The following is a 15,734-nucleotide window of genomic DNA, read 5'->3' as shown; positions in this document are numbered from 1 at the left end:
TCGTTTGGTCTCGTCTTTTGTGGCGATACGCAACCCTCGCCTTTTTCAACAGCTCGCAGTAGTAAGCAGCATTGATTGTGAGGCGCTCACGCAAAAAAAAAAAAAAAATAAAAAAAAAACAAATAAAAAAAAAATCAATCAACAAAATGCCTCGCCGATCGAAAAAACGGTTATAAGAATCTTGCCAGCTGACAGTCGAGTCTTGGCTTTCACTGGTGCTGCCTCCCCTTTTCTCCGCCACTCCTTACTGGCTTTTTTGGATTCGGGAGTGTAGTGGTGGACCCACGATTCGTCGTAGGTGACGATCCGTCTCAAAAATGCACCTTCTTCCGCAAAACCTTGCTGTAAGCCTCTGACAGACCTCCAAACGTCTCAACTTCAGATTTTCGGTCGAAAAGGCGAGGAACCTACCTGGAACACACTTTACGGAACTGTAGGTCCTTTGTGATGATTGCTTGACAGCTCCTGTTCTGCAATTTCTGATACTCTCGCCTGTCGATCGTTGTCAAAAATGTATTTAACCGCACTAATGTTTTCGTCTGTAATGCTGGTCCGAGGTCGGCGAAGAAATGTCTAACTTAACGCATCATCTCCGAGCACGAGGCAGTTCGTTCTTTCCCAAGCTCCTGATGTTACCTCCCAAATTATATTACAAGCTTCAGGAAATACTGCTGATTTCAGTGCTATAACTATTTTCCACATAAATCAGTTAAAATAGTAATTATTAAGAATAAAACCTGAACGAGTAGATTTAAATCCGTAAAATCATGTATTGAAATTTTCAGTAAGCGGGCACGTTTTTGTTTCTTCAGCCAATAGAATGTTGCCTGCGGAAAAAAATGTAGAAAATCGTCTAACTTAAATTGTTTATCTGAAACATTTTTTCATGGATCCTTAAGTTTTCCTGGAAAATGGCCTTGAAAGTGGTCATATAAATGTCGCTAGCTCAGGTCGTCCGGCTCCATGGCTACATGGTTAGCGTGCTGGCCTTTGGCCACAGGAGTCCCGGGTTCGATTCCCGGCAGGCTCGGGAATTTTAACCATAATTGGTTGATTTCGCCGGCACGGGGACTGGGTGTATGTGTCGTCTTCATCATCATTTCATCCTCATCACGACACGCAGGTCAAAAGACCTGCATCTGACGAGCCGAACTTGTCCTCGGACACTCCCGACACTAAAAGCCCTAAGCCATTTCATTTCATTAGCTCAGGTCGTTCGGATCGCGCGCGTCAGCGGAGGACACAGGACACGGTAAGTAGGCCTACTTATGGATTACGCATTAATTATCTATCAGTTTTATTGTCCGACTATATAGACTATATAAACAAATTGGACATACGTATATAGTGTAGATCTTACAAAAATAGACGCTGTATCCCTAGCCATACGCTAAATAAGTAAATAATTGCCCGACTCGTTGGCTGAATGGTCAGCGTACTGGCCTTCGGTTCAGAGGATCCCGGGTTCGATTCCCGACCAGGTCGGGGATGTTAATCGCTTCTGATTAATTCTTCTGGCTCAGGGACTGGGTGTATGTTTCCATCCCAACACTCTCCTCATCGTATTCAGACAACATAGCACACTACCAACCACCACAGAAATACGCAGTAGTGATTACATCCCTCCATATAGGGTTGGCGTCAGGAAGGGCATCCGGTCGTAAAACAAGGCTAAATCCACAAGTGTGGGGAAAAAGCGGTAGGAAAAGAAAAGATCTATCACTTTTATATTTTTATTTGTTTATGATTTACAATATAACTTTAAATACTTGAATACTATATACTAGGCTGTTTATTAATAATAATACCGTCGCCATAAGACTGTGTCGGTGCGACGTAAAGCAACTAGCAAATAATAATAATAGTAATAATAATAATAATAATAATAATAATAAAAAAGAGAACTACTTTAAAGAGCACGTGGACCTGGAACGGAGCGGCTTCTACGAGACAGCACTGCACGGTCAGAGTTGCCAATCCGTGCTCAGAGGTAAGTGACTCCCGACCGTCTGTCGCTTCGCCGTTCCCATATCTGACATTGAGTTAAGGTGCAGCAAAATTAATGCAGTGAGCTCGTAGTAGCGATCAACGATACTCTTTAAGAAAGAAGTCAGCTCCCGGAAGAAAATATCTTAACACAGGTCTGTTTTCTGACTAATTTTTCTACACGAGAGTGAAAACTGGGTGGACTCAGGATATTTTATTCATAAGTTGGAGATAAGAGATACGAAAGCAGCGAGAATGATCGCTGGTAAACACAAGTGGGACTATTGCCGTAAAAGTGCGCATAATGAGGAGTTAGGAATGAACTCAGTTTAGAAAGCCAGGAATAACGGTCGAGAGGATTATTCCTGCTAATCACATGACTCCTCGTATTCTGCAGGCCTTCGTTAAAAATTCTGACTAGCATTCCTACAAAATCTTGCGTTTCTAAGTGGCGTACAAGATTGATGTACAGAAGAAGCGGAAAGGACAGGTTTTAGCTGGATATAAACTTGGAGATATTCGGGCGCTGTTAGAAGCAAGTCCCAGAAAATCACTTAATCGTCTAACATAGGAAATGCACATATTCATGGTGTCGGCCCACAAAGTGACCAGAGTGCTGAAATTTCTACCATATAAAATAAGGTTTGTGCAGGTATTTCACCAGACAGATTTCGTTGCAAGAATAAAGTTCTGTAAGTGGTTTCGTGAAAGTGTTTACAATGGAAAATTGGCTCCACACCTAAAGTTTATGTCTGACGAGGCATGGTTTCATCTTTCTGGACATGCAAATTCTCAAAATGTGCGATTATGGAGTACTAAAACCCCGCATATTGTACGGGGAGTGCCATTGCATCCGATTAAAATAGGGATGTGGTGTGTGGTAAGCGCGCGGTGGATAACTGGGTTGATATTTTTCGATGACCACGTGAATTTAGATGTGTACGGTATATGAGAACGATTTTCTGTCCATTTTTAGTGAAATGATAGAGGAAGAAAAGGATTATAGGTATTTTAAACAGGACGGTTCAACAGCCCATAATTCTATAGGCCCTAAGACACTTTACGTCCAGTTTTTCATGACCGGATACGTTTATGGCCCCGTAGATCAGCCGACTTAGTGGTGGTGGTGATTATTAAGAGGAAGTACAACTAGGCAATCATCCTCTATATAACACTAATCAGAGAGAAAAAATGGAAGGGGTCCGACACTTCGAAAAATGAAGGTATCGGCCAAAGAAAGACAAGGGCCACGAAGGGCATGAAAATGAAAGACTCCCTAGGCCTCCATACGTAATACCGTCGGGGTCAGAAAAGAACAAGAGTTGACCAAGGGAGGTCGGATAGGATAGATGAAAGTGAGGAGTCTGGCACAAGTAAGTGGAAGCAATGCCAGGACTCAGCTGAGGGCCCCGTGGTCGCCAACTCACGCTCCAAAGTTAAGTTACCGTGATTATTATCTTATTTCAGAATCGAACTTGTGTACTTTTCCAAGACGTCGATATCCTTTGAGATAATTGTATTAACTTTGTGTCTAAATGGAACTACGCCGGACTCTACAGCTGACATTAGAGACAGTTATGGGAAAATTACAAAATAAAAGTAATTGGGATAAATTACAGTTACACGATAAATATTTTACCTAATTACAATTTCAAATTACTTTTTCAACAAGTAATAAGTAAAATTACAATTACTTCACAGAACGCTAGTCTTTAGGAAATCACTGAAATATTTTTCACATGGGACTCGAATGATCGTGAAGTTTGCAAGGAAAAGGAGACATTACAGTACTTCATTTTGTGTTCACTTTTATTTCTTTATTTTTAGAATGGAAGCATTAAGTGGCTGTCATCACTGGAAATGACAAAAATTGGCATGTGAAGTCGGAGAATAAAGAAGTACAGTCTACGCTATAAATAATTTTACAAGGCCACGGCCGCTTCCTTCCCACTCCTAGCCGTTCCCTGTCCCATCGTCGCCACAAGACCTATCTGTGTCGGTGCAACGTAAAGCAACTAGCAAAGAAAAAAAAAAAAGAAAAAAAGAAAAAAATTCCACATCACAGTAACGTTACCAAGGAGTTTGTTTCAAAAAGATCGCTCCCAAGCAAAGTTTGCGTATTACTTCCGTGTTATCGTCATTTTGAGGGTCAACCAATTGAAAATATTTATTCAAATGGGAAAATGGAAATTCCTTAACCCCTTCCCCGTCAAATGTTTATTCCGGTTCTATTCTCGACCACGCAGTACACGATTATCTTCGGTAAATCTCAACTAGTAAGAGTAAAGAAGCTGCTACCGAGCTCGATAGCTGCAGTCGCTTAAGTGCGGCCAGTGTCCAGTATTCGGGAGATAGTAGGTTCGAATCCTACTGTCGGCAGCCCTGAAGATGGTTTTCCGTGGTTTCCCATTTTCACACCAGGCAAATGCTGGGACTGTACCTTAATTAAGGCCACGGCCGCTTCCTTCCGACTCCTAGCCCTTCCCTGTCCCATCGTCGCCATAAGACCTATCTGTGTCGGTGCGACGCAAAAAAAAAAAAAAAAAAAAAAAGGTGCTAGTAAATGAACAAGTGCGCGTTGTATCCTTGGTTTTATACCCTTGACGCGACGCTTGCGAGTGCTGAGGCTCGAGATTTGCCGAACACTCGATACGATGTACAGCAGCCACAGAAAGTATTCGTACAGTGCGGATGTACTGTCATTGTGATTGGTTAAATCAATTGTACAGGTTTAGGCCGCTTTGCCTGCAGGAGGGGGTTGTTATCTGTTCAGTCATCACTGTGCTGACGTTGCCGCAAGGTTATTTAGTATGGGGCGAAAGACGACGGAACTTCCATTGAGACAACGTGAGAATATAGTGTTACTGTATAAACAAGGTAAAAGTTATCAGACGACAAAATGCTCTTGTCAGATTATGGACTAAGGTGATGATGAACAGCTCACTTCCCATCCACCAGGATGCAGAAGAAAACGCCGTTGCGAGACTGAAATCCCGGAAACCTACCTGGAAGACGGCCAGGGAACTGACATACCTTTTAGACCTGACGAAGCATGGAAGCAAGAATGGGCCAGATTACACCCACATGGTCTAATCAACTGGACCTATGGAGGAGCTACATCAAGTAACCCCTACGGTACTCACTTGGCTGGAGGGACTTGACATCAGCTTGTGATGAAATCTCAGAACCTGCAGTTGTGTATGTATGTGTGTGTGTTAGTTAGTCTGTAAATACTCTATATCCATGTTAATATTTTTCTAATAACACTTATATGTAAAATACATTTCAAACGATTGTCAAATGAAGCATCATACGTTAAATAAATAATAAATAAATCGTCAAGTTGGAAAACAGCTCGGCATTAGCTTTACTACGGTGAGTTCAATAGTTAATAAATACAAGCACAGCGGACAAACAAAAAACAAACCCAGATCTGGTCGTCCAGAAGTGCTGACAGTACGGGAGCGACGCATTATTGTGCATTCTGCACGAAAGGAACCGTTCCGAAGTGCTGCATCCATCGCTACAGAACTCGCTTCAAGGTCCAACAAACCGGTGAGTGTGTAAACTATAAGGAATGTATAGTACAGTGCGAACCTGCGTAGTAGTTGTCCACGAAAAAGCCACGTATCAGTGAAAGAAATTGGCAGAAGCGCCTACAGTTAACGAAAGAGTATTGTGGAAAAACAATGAACTTTTGGAACACCATTATTTTTCTGATGACGCGAAGGAACTGGTAGGGCAGGAAGGTATGGCGAAAGCCAAACACCGAAGTTGAACCTCAACACGTAATCCCCACGGTAAAACACGGAGGAGCGAATACGATGGTTTGGGGCTGCATGACTGCAAATAGAGTGGGAAACCTGGCATTTATTGATGGTATTATGGATGCCAGGAAGTACATACTGTAGATGTGTTGCGCCATGATTTAAGCAGCAGTGCACACAAGCTTCTTGTGGATGGAGTATTCCCCTTCCAATAGGACCGATTTTCATTAAATTCTCTTTACCCATTTTCTCCTGACTCGGCGTTGATATGGGCTTAGAAACAAAAATCCAAATTTATGAATATCTTTGTGATCATAGCCGGTACGCTAACAATGTGTAAGACATTAATGATCGGAAATTTAATACTATATAACTATAGTTATGTAGGCTAGTATTTATCAATACGACCTCTAATAACAAATATTTGAGAATTAAATTTTAGGCCTTCCCCTAAACTACCATTTTTCTCAGTGTGAATATAATTATTTATATCCTAGATTGTAGAAACTTATTCCCCGACTTCACACACCGGTTTTCATTAAAATACGACCAGTAATAACATAAATATGCGAGAATTAAATTTTAGGCCTTACCCTAGACTACCATTTCACTCAGTGTGAATACAATATTATTTATGGCCTTGTTTGTAGCAGCTTATTCCCCGACTTTGCATACCGATTTTCATTAAATTCTCTTCAGCCGCTTTCTCGTGACGCGTGTACATACATACATACATACATACATACATACATACATATATACATACATACATACATACATACATACATACATACATACATACATATACCGGCCGAGTTGGCCGTGCGGTTAGGAGCGCGCAGCTGTGAGCTCGCATCCGGGAGACAGTGGGTTCGAATCCCACTGCCGGCAGCCCTGAAGATGGTTTTCCGTGGTTTCCCATTTTCACACCAGGAAAATGCTGGGACTGTACCTTAATTAAGGCTACGGCCGCTTCCTTCCCATTCCTACGCCTTTCCCACCCCATCGTTGCCATAAAACCTATCTGTGTCGGTGCGACGTAAAGCAAAATAAGAAAAATACATACCCCATCGTTGCCATAAAACCTATCTGTGTCGGTGCGACGTAAAGCAAAATAAGAAAAATACATACATACAGAAAGCACGGAAAATTAAAAAGTGCATTTCCTTGTTACTGTGGACATGACTGATACATAAATGCCATCCTTTTTAAATTCTGAGCAATGTACAGACAAAACTCTTATTTTATATATATATATATATATATATATATATATATATATATATATATAAATAAGAGTTTATATATAAAATAAGAGTTTTGTCTGTAGATTATGTTGAGCGCTGTAAATCTCATAGCAACTGCACTGGGAGGTGTCTTTTCTTTATCCAGTTCATATGTCTGACTGGATGTGTTCATGGTACTTAATGTACAAGGCATACGTTAAAATGTTGGTGTACGAATACTTTCTGTGGCTACTGTACGTATATTGATTACTAAATTTAACGATTACAATTTTACTTCAAGAAGTAAATTACGAGTAAACATTACATTTTTGTGAAAAGTAACAATTACAAGTAAGTAACAATTACTAAACAAATAATCGTTACAAGTAATTCGATTACTTTTACTCAATTACTTCCCTTCCTCTGTCCCGTTCACAATGTGATATCCCACCGTAACACATGCAGTATTTTAAATAGCTCACTGGAATAATAATTTGCTTTAAAGTACTAACATCCGTGTAGTCTTCAGTATAACAATTTGACCAGTTTCCATTAGCGTGCCCGGCGGAGCGTGTGCTCGACAACCAGCAAGTACTGTAATACTGGGAGATACTCTACAAGTAGTACACTCACAACGGAAGCTTCAGTGACATCTCCTACCATCTTACTTGAAATTTCACTCACAGAATGGATATCGTTTTTTGTTAAGAAGGAAGCCATACTTTCCAGTGTCGGCTTAGTCAAATAGGACATTAAAACTTTCCAGTCTGCCAAACACACAAAATTTCAATAAAAATTATAACACTACAAACATACCTGTAAAAAATACACACTATTACACAAAGGAGGGCATGTTTCGTTCTACAAGAACATCCTCAGATTCTATCAAATCACTTAAATAATGCGTTAATATGTACAGTATTGTTTACCTTGCGTAAATTTGTCAATGATAAAGAGTTAGGTGATAATATGAACAAAGTATTTGCCTAGTGTGAAAACGGGAAACCACAGACAACTATCTTCAGGGCTGTCGACAGTGGGGTTCGAAACCACTATCTCCCGGATGCAAGTTCACAGCTACGCGCCCTTAACCGCACGGCCAACTCGCCCCGTTTTTTTTCTGGTGCTAAAAGAGGCATAAGATACTGAGCATTTAAAAAAGGAGTTCATGTTTCTAGGTGCAATACTCCAGAATATATTCGTTATTGACTGTTGCTGATAAGAAAGCCGGCCCCGCGTGCCTGCCTCTTACCCGGAGTCCTCGGATTCGATTCCCGGCGAGTGCAGGGAATTTTACCTGAATCTGAGGGCTGATTCGAGGTCCACTCAGTCTACGTGATTAGAAGTGAGGAGTTATCTGACGGTTAGATGGCGGCTCCGGTCTAGAAACCCAAGAATAACGGTCGAGATGATTCGTTGTGCCCACCACATGACACCTCGTAATCTGCAGGCCTTCGGGCTGAGCAGTGGTCGCTTGGTTAGGCCATGGTTCTTCATGGCTGTTGCGCCATGGGGTTTGGTTTTTGCTGTTAAGAAAACTATATTTTGAGAAAAACGCAGTCATAGCTTTCACGAATTTTCATGACCTGGAGTGGCGAAGACTCGAACTGCTGCGTAACATAGTTTGTTAACTAGACCCAGAGGTAGTGCAAGTAGTCAAGACATAGAAATGCAAATTTTAAACACAGACACTTTTGTTCCGCACAGCTGTAAAATTTCCATTGCCAACTTTAGGTTCCCTTCCGCACAACGGGTCACAAATATATGTGAACCGAGTGAGTTGGCCGTGCGGTCAGGGGTGCGCAGCTGTGAGAATACTTTCGGGAGATTGTGCGGTGGCAGCCCTGAAGATGGTTTTCCGTGATTTCCCATTTTCACACCAGGCAAATGCTGGGGACGTAGCTTAATTAAGGCTACGGCCGCTTCCTTCCCACTCCTAGCCCTTTCCTATCCCATCGTCGCCATAAGACCTGTGTTGGTGCGACGTAAAGCAAAGTGTAAACAAAAAAAGTGTAAATGATGATGAACTACAAACCATCCAACTAGTAAGGAGAACAGAATGCAGCCTACCTAAAATATAACGTGATATATTTGACGGTGAGTGTCACGTTCTCTTGTTATTTAGTGCACTACTTTTCACAAATTGTTATAAAAGTAGGTAAATCTTTCTTTATTTCTTTCTGTCTTTCTTTCATAATCGGTTTACGCTCCAGGGTTGGTTTTTCCCTCGGACTCAGCGAGAGATTTCACCTCTACCGCCTCAAGGGCAGTGTCCCGGAGCGTGAGACTTTGAGTTACGGGATACAACTGGGGAGAAGAACCAGAACCTCACCCAGGTGGCTTCACCTACTATGCTGAACAGGGGACTTGTGGGGTATGGGGAAGATTGAAAGAGATAGGAAAGGAAGAGGGAAGGAAGCGGACGTGGCCTTAAGTTAGGTACCATCCCGGCATTTGCTTGGAGGAGAAGTGGGAAACCACAGAAAGCCACTTCGAGGATGGATCAGATGGGAATTGAACCCTTCTCTACTCAATTGACCTCCCGAGGCTGAGTGAAGCCCGTTTCAGCCTTCGTACTGCTTTTCAAATTTCGTGGCACAGCCGGGAATCGATCCCGGGCCTCTGGAGGTGGCAGCTAATCACGCTAATCACTACACCACAGAGGCGGACTATGATCCATGTGTTGTTGTTTTATTGTGTGCTATTTCCTTTTTTCCATTCAAAAGGGGTTATTTCCGATGTGTCTAAACAATACGGGCTATTTGTGTGGTACCAGAGCAAATGGGACTATTTACATTTTATTTATATTTATATTGAAGTTAATATCGATAGAACACCTGTCATGTGCATTCGGGTAAACAGTTGTACCATACCCGATCATAGGTATGTACGATGCGTTTCTTGCGTTTTCGCACACATTTCTTATGGTGGAAGTAGGAACATTTGAACAGACATTCCTCACATGTGGACTGCATTCTATTTTTCTCTGTGTTGCAGTGTCCTGACTAGCGTTGAGAAATCCCAAAATATGTACTATAAAATGCCCAAATATGTACTAAATACATGCAATAAAATTTGCTTAGTGTTGTAAGATACTAGAAAACATCATCGAAAAATCATGAAATAGTCAAGTTATTAATCATAAACATTCAAACAAATTATTCCTAAACTTTTCTTAATCATCAACCATAATTAATTTAGTATAACTTTGAGGTACAAAAAAGCTCTCCATATTTTCGGGATCAAGCTCATTCCACCTGACCCCTGTCGGTGGGCGCGGTAGAATACACCCACGGTAACTCCTGTCTGTCGTAAGAGGCTACTAAAAGGGTCCCCAGGACTCTAAACTTAGGAACGAGGGTTGGCGAACATTTGGCACTTAGCTGAGTTCTGGAGTTGCTTCCACTTACTTGTGCCAGCCTCCTCACTTTCATCTATTCTATCCGACCTCCGTTGGTCAACTCTTGTTCTTTTCCCACCCCGAAGGCATTAAGTTTGCGAATCTTAGGTGGTCTTTCATTTTCACGCCCTTCGTGGCCTTTGTCTTTCTGTGGTCGATACCTTATATTTTGGAAGTGCTGGACCCCTTCCATTTTTTCTCTCTGATTAGTGTTAATAGAGGATGATTACCCAGCTGTACTTCCTCTTAAAACAGTAATCACCACCACCACAACCATAACCTCTTCCTCATGTCTGTAAAAATGTATTTATGCACAGAAAATATTCTTTGGACACCACAAGAATTTAAAATCTGGCAATAAGCTAACATTAATGTTCACATCACCATCAAAACTTTGAAGGATTTTATTAATTTCCTTTGGCATTCATTATTTTTTTTGCAAGGGAGTTTTCCATTTCTGGCTTCACATCTCTGCTATGTTTTCACTAGTTGCGAACAAACTTAAAAGATTGAACATATTTATTTCCCTTCTTGCCTACGCATTTTTAACTGTGTACTGCGTGCAACAGATTGCGCATGTCTCTTTAAGCCAAGTAGTAGCTTACAAACTCTAATTACATATCTCCAAATGTGTAGTGCTTGGGTGCTAAAGCATAAAATACGCCAGAGTTTACATTCTTTCTTTCAATTTGGCGGCAAGACTGGATCGCTTTTATGTTCCACAGAATTGAACTAATGAAATAAGTCGTGTAGAAGCCAGGTCAGTTCCACTTTCTGACATTGCAGCTGCCATCATACGAGTGAGTGATTGCGTGGTTTGGGGTCACGGGAGATAGTGGGTTTTAACTCCACTATCGGCAGACCTGAACATTTTTCCCGTGATTTTCCATTTTCAAGCCAGGCAAATGCTGCGGCTGTACCTTAATTAAGGACACGCTCGCTTCCTTTCCACTACTAGCGCTTTCCTATCCTATCGTCCCCATAAGACCTATCTGTGTCGGTGCGACGTAAAGCAAATAATAAAAGAAACATATTAATGTCATACCTTTCTTTTTTCTTTCTTTCTTAATCAGTTTACCCTCCAGAGTATGTTTTTCCCTTGGACTCGGCGAGGGATCACACTTCTATCGCCTCAAGGGCAGTGTCCTGGAGCGCGAGATATTGGGTCGATGGGATACAACTGGGAATGAGGACCAGTACCTCGCCTAGGTGGCCTCACCTGCTATGCTGAACAGGAGTCTTGTGGGGGGATGGGAAGATTGGAAGGGATATGCAATGAAGAGGGAAGGAAGCGGCTGTGGCCTTAAGTTAGATACTATCTCCGCATTTGCCTGGAGGAAACGTGGGAAACAACAGAAAACCACTTCGAGAATGGCTGAGGTGGGAATCGAACCTCCCTCTACTCAGTTGACCTCCAGAGGCTGAGCGGACCCCGTTCCAGCCCTCGTACCACTTTTCAAAAAAAATTCGTGGCAGAGCTGGGAATCGAACCCGGGCCTCCGGGTGTGGCAGCTAATCACACTAATCACTACACCACAGAGGCGTACTAATGTCGTACCTAGAAGGCGTTATTACTGCAAAATGAACGTGATTTGTCTTCAGAATACTAGTACTCTTGAAGAACGCAAATTCTCTTGGGCGGAAAGGCATCAAAGAAAGACTGGTTATCAAGATTGTGTTGACTGGGAGGGTCAGTCCGCAAATCAAATATTTACTTAAGCGAAAATCTTGTAGCAAAAGAAGTAGAGAGGTCGACGCCACTAACAAATATCATTAAAAAAAGTGAAAATCTTACCCGAATTTCATCAAGATGAAGAACATCTACTAAACTACCATTTTAGGCGTTTCCATGACTTTTTATGACAAGAAAACTACCAACTATCACATGAGAGAAGACATAAAATTTCCCACTCTAAAGCAAGAAAATTCATCCTAGGCCTAGGACGAATGCAGGGACTCAAGATACGCAGCCGGGTCAATGAACCAATCGAAAATTAACGGGTCAATCTTTATTTAGTGAAGAACTATAAACGTCGCAGGTCATCTCTCATGCTTAAAGTAAAAGACCCAGAAGGACAGAGTACACAACACAACCAAATATTAATAAGGCTTTCAATTCATTTTACAGACAACTATTGGATGCCGAGCCAACCCAAGACAACGAATTGTTTTTCTTCCTTTCTTCTTCTTTTTTTTTTTTTCGATGATTATAAGCCCACGTCTTTCAGAGAAGAGGACAATTCAAGGTTTGAAGGAGCCATAACCAAAGAGGAGGTTTAAACAGCGATACGTCAAGGGAAGAGTTAAAAAATTCATGGGGAATTTTAGTCTGTCTGCAGGGCCAATCATTGGAGAAGACCTCAACTGCGTCCTTAACAATGTCCTACCGAAAACCATTTTGTGAACTCCGTGACTGAGGGATTATTGTACTGATAAAGACGTTCTCTATTGCTGCTACTGTCGATGGTTATCGTCCAATCACTCTTTTAACGTATGGCTATAAAATATTTGCCAGAATTCTCGTCAACAGGTTACGACTATTATTTATCCTCTCTCGTTCACTCTGCACAATTTTGATGTTACCTGTTCGCTGTGTGATTGCATGGCTGCAACCGATCGCAATCATTCACAAACCTTACCAGTTTTCATAAATTATCAATGTGCATCCGACTGCATGAACATTCAGTATCTATTGAAATGTTTGATATGGTATGATCTTAGTCCATTTATATCTTATATTCAGTGCCTACACACAAACGCGATTTTGCATATCAATGGCTTTTTACTATTCTCACTAACAGGCCAGTAAAATGAGAACGATCGAGCGAGTTGGCCGTGCGATTAGGGGCGCGAAGCTGTGGGTTTGCATTCGAGAGCTAGTAGGTTCGAACCCCACTGTCGACAGCCCTGAAGATGGTTTTCCGTGGTTTCCCATTTCACATCAAGCAAATGCTGGGATTGTACCTTAATTAAGCCCTTTCCTATCCCATCGTCTCCATAAGACATAAATATGTCGACGTAAACAGCAGCTGATTACCTTAGCTTCGAATCCTCTAACTTACAAGTTGCATAAGAAACTAGAAGGAATGACACAGGGAAGTGCAAAGCTCGCGGTAGCTGCTTACGCAGATGACGTCGGGGCAAACTATGGGCAACGATGTACACCATGCGAAATATTCTCAAACAGTTCAGTGCAGTATCTGGGTTGTCTATCAACTATCATAAAACCAAAGTGCCCTTTAGGATACGCCAGCCCCATGGTGTAGGGGTAGCGTGCCTGCCTCTCGCCCGGAGGCCCCGGGTTCGATTCCCAGCCAGGTCAGGAATTTTTCTCTCGACCTGAGGGCCAGTTCGAGGTCCACTCAGTCTATGTGATTAAAATTGAGGAGCTATCTGACGGTGAGATGGCGGCCCCGGCAGCCCCGGTCTCGAAAGCCCAGAATAACGGCCGAGAGGATGCGTCGTGCTGACCACACGGACCCTCGTAATCTGCAGGCGATCGCTGGGCAGGCCAAAGCCCTTTAACGGGCGGTAAGTGCCGTGAGTTTTTTCTTTCTTTAGGAGACTGGGAATGATTACCTCAACTCCTACACTTGCAAACGGTGGAAGCACACCATATACTTCAGATACATTATGCTCGATAGGCCAGCGAAATGAATCAACAAAATGGGGACCTGCTGTCAACAAGATGAAAGTCTATGCAAAAGAACTCTACTACCGATACTTTACTTTCATCCAAAGGTTTTGGGCTATACCTTCTATCACAATACTGGAATCTTACACAAGTACTACGATTGTCTTCAACTTTTACTCGACAGCTAATATGTTCTACTTCGTCCCACTGTCGACTGCCCTGAAAATGGTTTTCCGTGGTTTCCCATTTTCACACCAAGCAAATGCTGGGGCTGTACCTTAATTAAGGCCACGGCCGCTTCCTTCCCACTCCTAGCCCTTTCCTCTCCCATCGTCGCCATAAGACCTATCTGTGTCGGTGCGACGTAAAGCAACTAGCAAAAAAAAAAAAAAAAAAAAAAAAAAAAAAAAAGCACTTCGTGGTACATTTAGCATGGAAATATCTTCCGAGTACCGGTAAATATCCTGTATCTTCAGTCGACTGCTGGTACTCCTGGGCTGGTAAACGCCATAATTAAATGTCAAGCTCTCTTCTCATGTCTTGAAGAAGAAATACAAATGTATCGAAGGAGTTTCTCGTCCGCTTGATTGAAACACTGGTCTACCATGACCTGTGACTGATTTGCGCACCTCACCAGATTTCGGGAATGTCCTGTCAGCCCAGCCCGCATTTATCTGCAAGAATTGTGCTATCTGGCTGAAGCCAAGTTAATATCAGAAGGACAATAATACGTCGGGTTTATTCCATCTATCATCTTCACCACATATGCTATCCGATTCGTTGGCTAAATGGTCAGCGTACTGGCGTTCAGTTCAGAGGGTCCTGGGTTCGATTCTCGGCCGGGTCGGGGATTTTAACCTTCATTGGTTAATTCCAATGGCCCGGGGACTGGGTGTTTGTGCTGTCCCCAACATTCCTGCAACTCACACACCACACATAACACTATCCTCCACCACAATAACACGCAGTTACCTATACATGGCAGATGCCGCCCACCCTCATCGGAGGGTCTGCCTTACAAGGGCTGCACTCGGCTAGAAATAGCCACAGGAAATTATTATTATTTACCGCATATGCTTTATTTCAACAAGTTCCTCTTAACTCGAGAAACACATTAGTGTTCCTCGCTTACCAGCTACAGCGCGATCAACATGGTATATGGTAGTCCATGACATTTTACCAACAAGGGAGCGGCTATATCGAGTACGAATAACTTTCGTACTGTTCCTCACGTTCGCACGTTGTGGTCAAGGCGACTCATAATTCAAAGAATGACCTCTTGCCTTGGCGTCAGACTGGTGCATTTGCAAGTAAACACGTTCCTTAGAGAGATAAATTTCGCAGTTACTAGACAGGATCCATTTATAAGACCAGATGGTCTCATTACCCAAACGACAAGGCATGATTCCTACTGTTGATAATTGGACAAACTATGCAATTTATAGTGAATGCTGATGGCAGCTGGACAAGAACCTTTGCAGCACATACCTGAAGATAACGAGATAGAAGTTGGCTGTTCACCAAGTCAAGAATGTGTAAGGACATTATTATTAAGTCCTTTGTAATAACTAAAGATGTTTGGCATAGGAGTTGAAGAAAGTACAACAGGATATGTAGAACACCTTACAGACCAGATTATAATTTATTGTGCACAGAGACAAATTAAAACCTAGTGCAGTTAAGACTTTGTCTAGAATGCTCTGTGGAAATATATTGTATCG

General features: G+C 42.2%; 1 protein-coding gene across 1 annotated transcript in view; it reads right to left on the bottom strand.

Annotated features, from left to right (window-relative positions):
- LOC136877238 (ABC transporter G family member 23) overlaps nucleotides 1-15,734 on the bottom strand; it is a 333,038-nt gene that overhangs the window by 82,043 nt on the left and 235,261 nt on the right. The window lies entirely within an intron of this gene.

The sequence above is a fragment of the Anabrus simplex genome, chromosome 7, assembly GCF_040414725.1.
Source record: "Anabrus simplex isolate iqAnaSimp1 chromosome 7, ASM4041472v1, whole genome shotgun sequence".
Taxonomy (NCBI): Eukaryota; Metazoa; Arthropoda; class Insecta; order Orthoptera; family Tettigoniidae; genus Anabrus; species Anabrus simplex.
The sequence above is the reverse complement of the archived record's forward strand: the minus strand, read 5'-3'. Positions and strand labels throughout refer to the sequence as shown.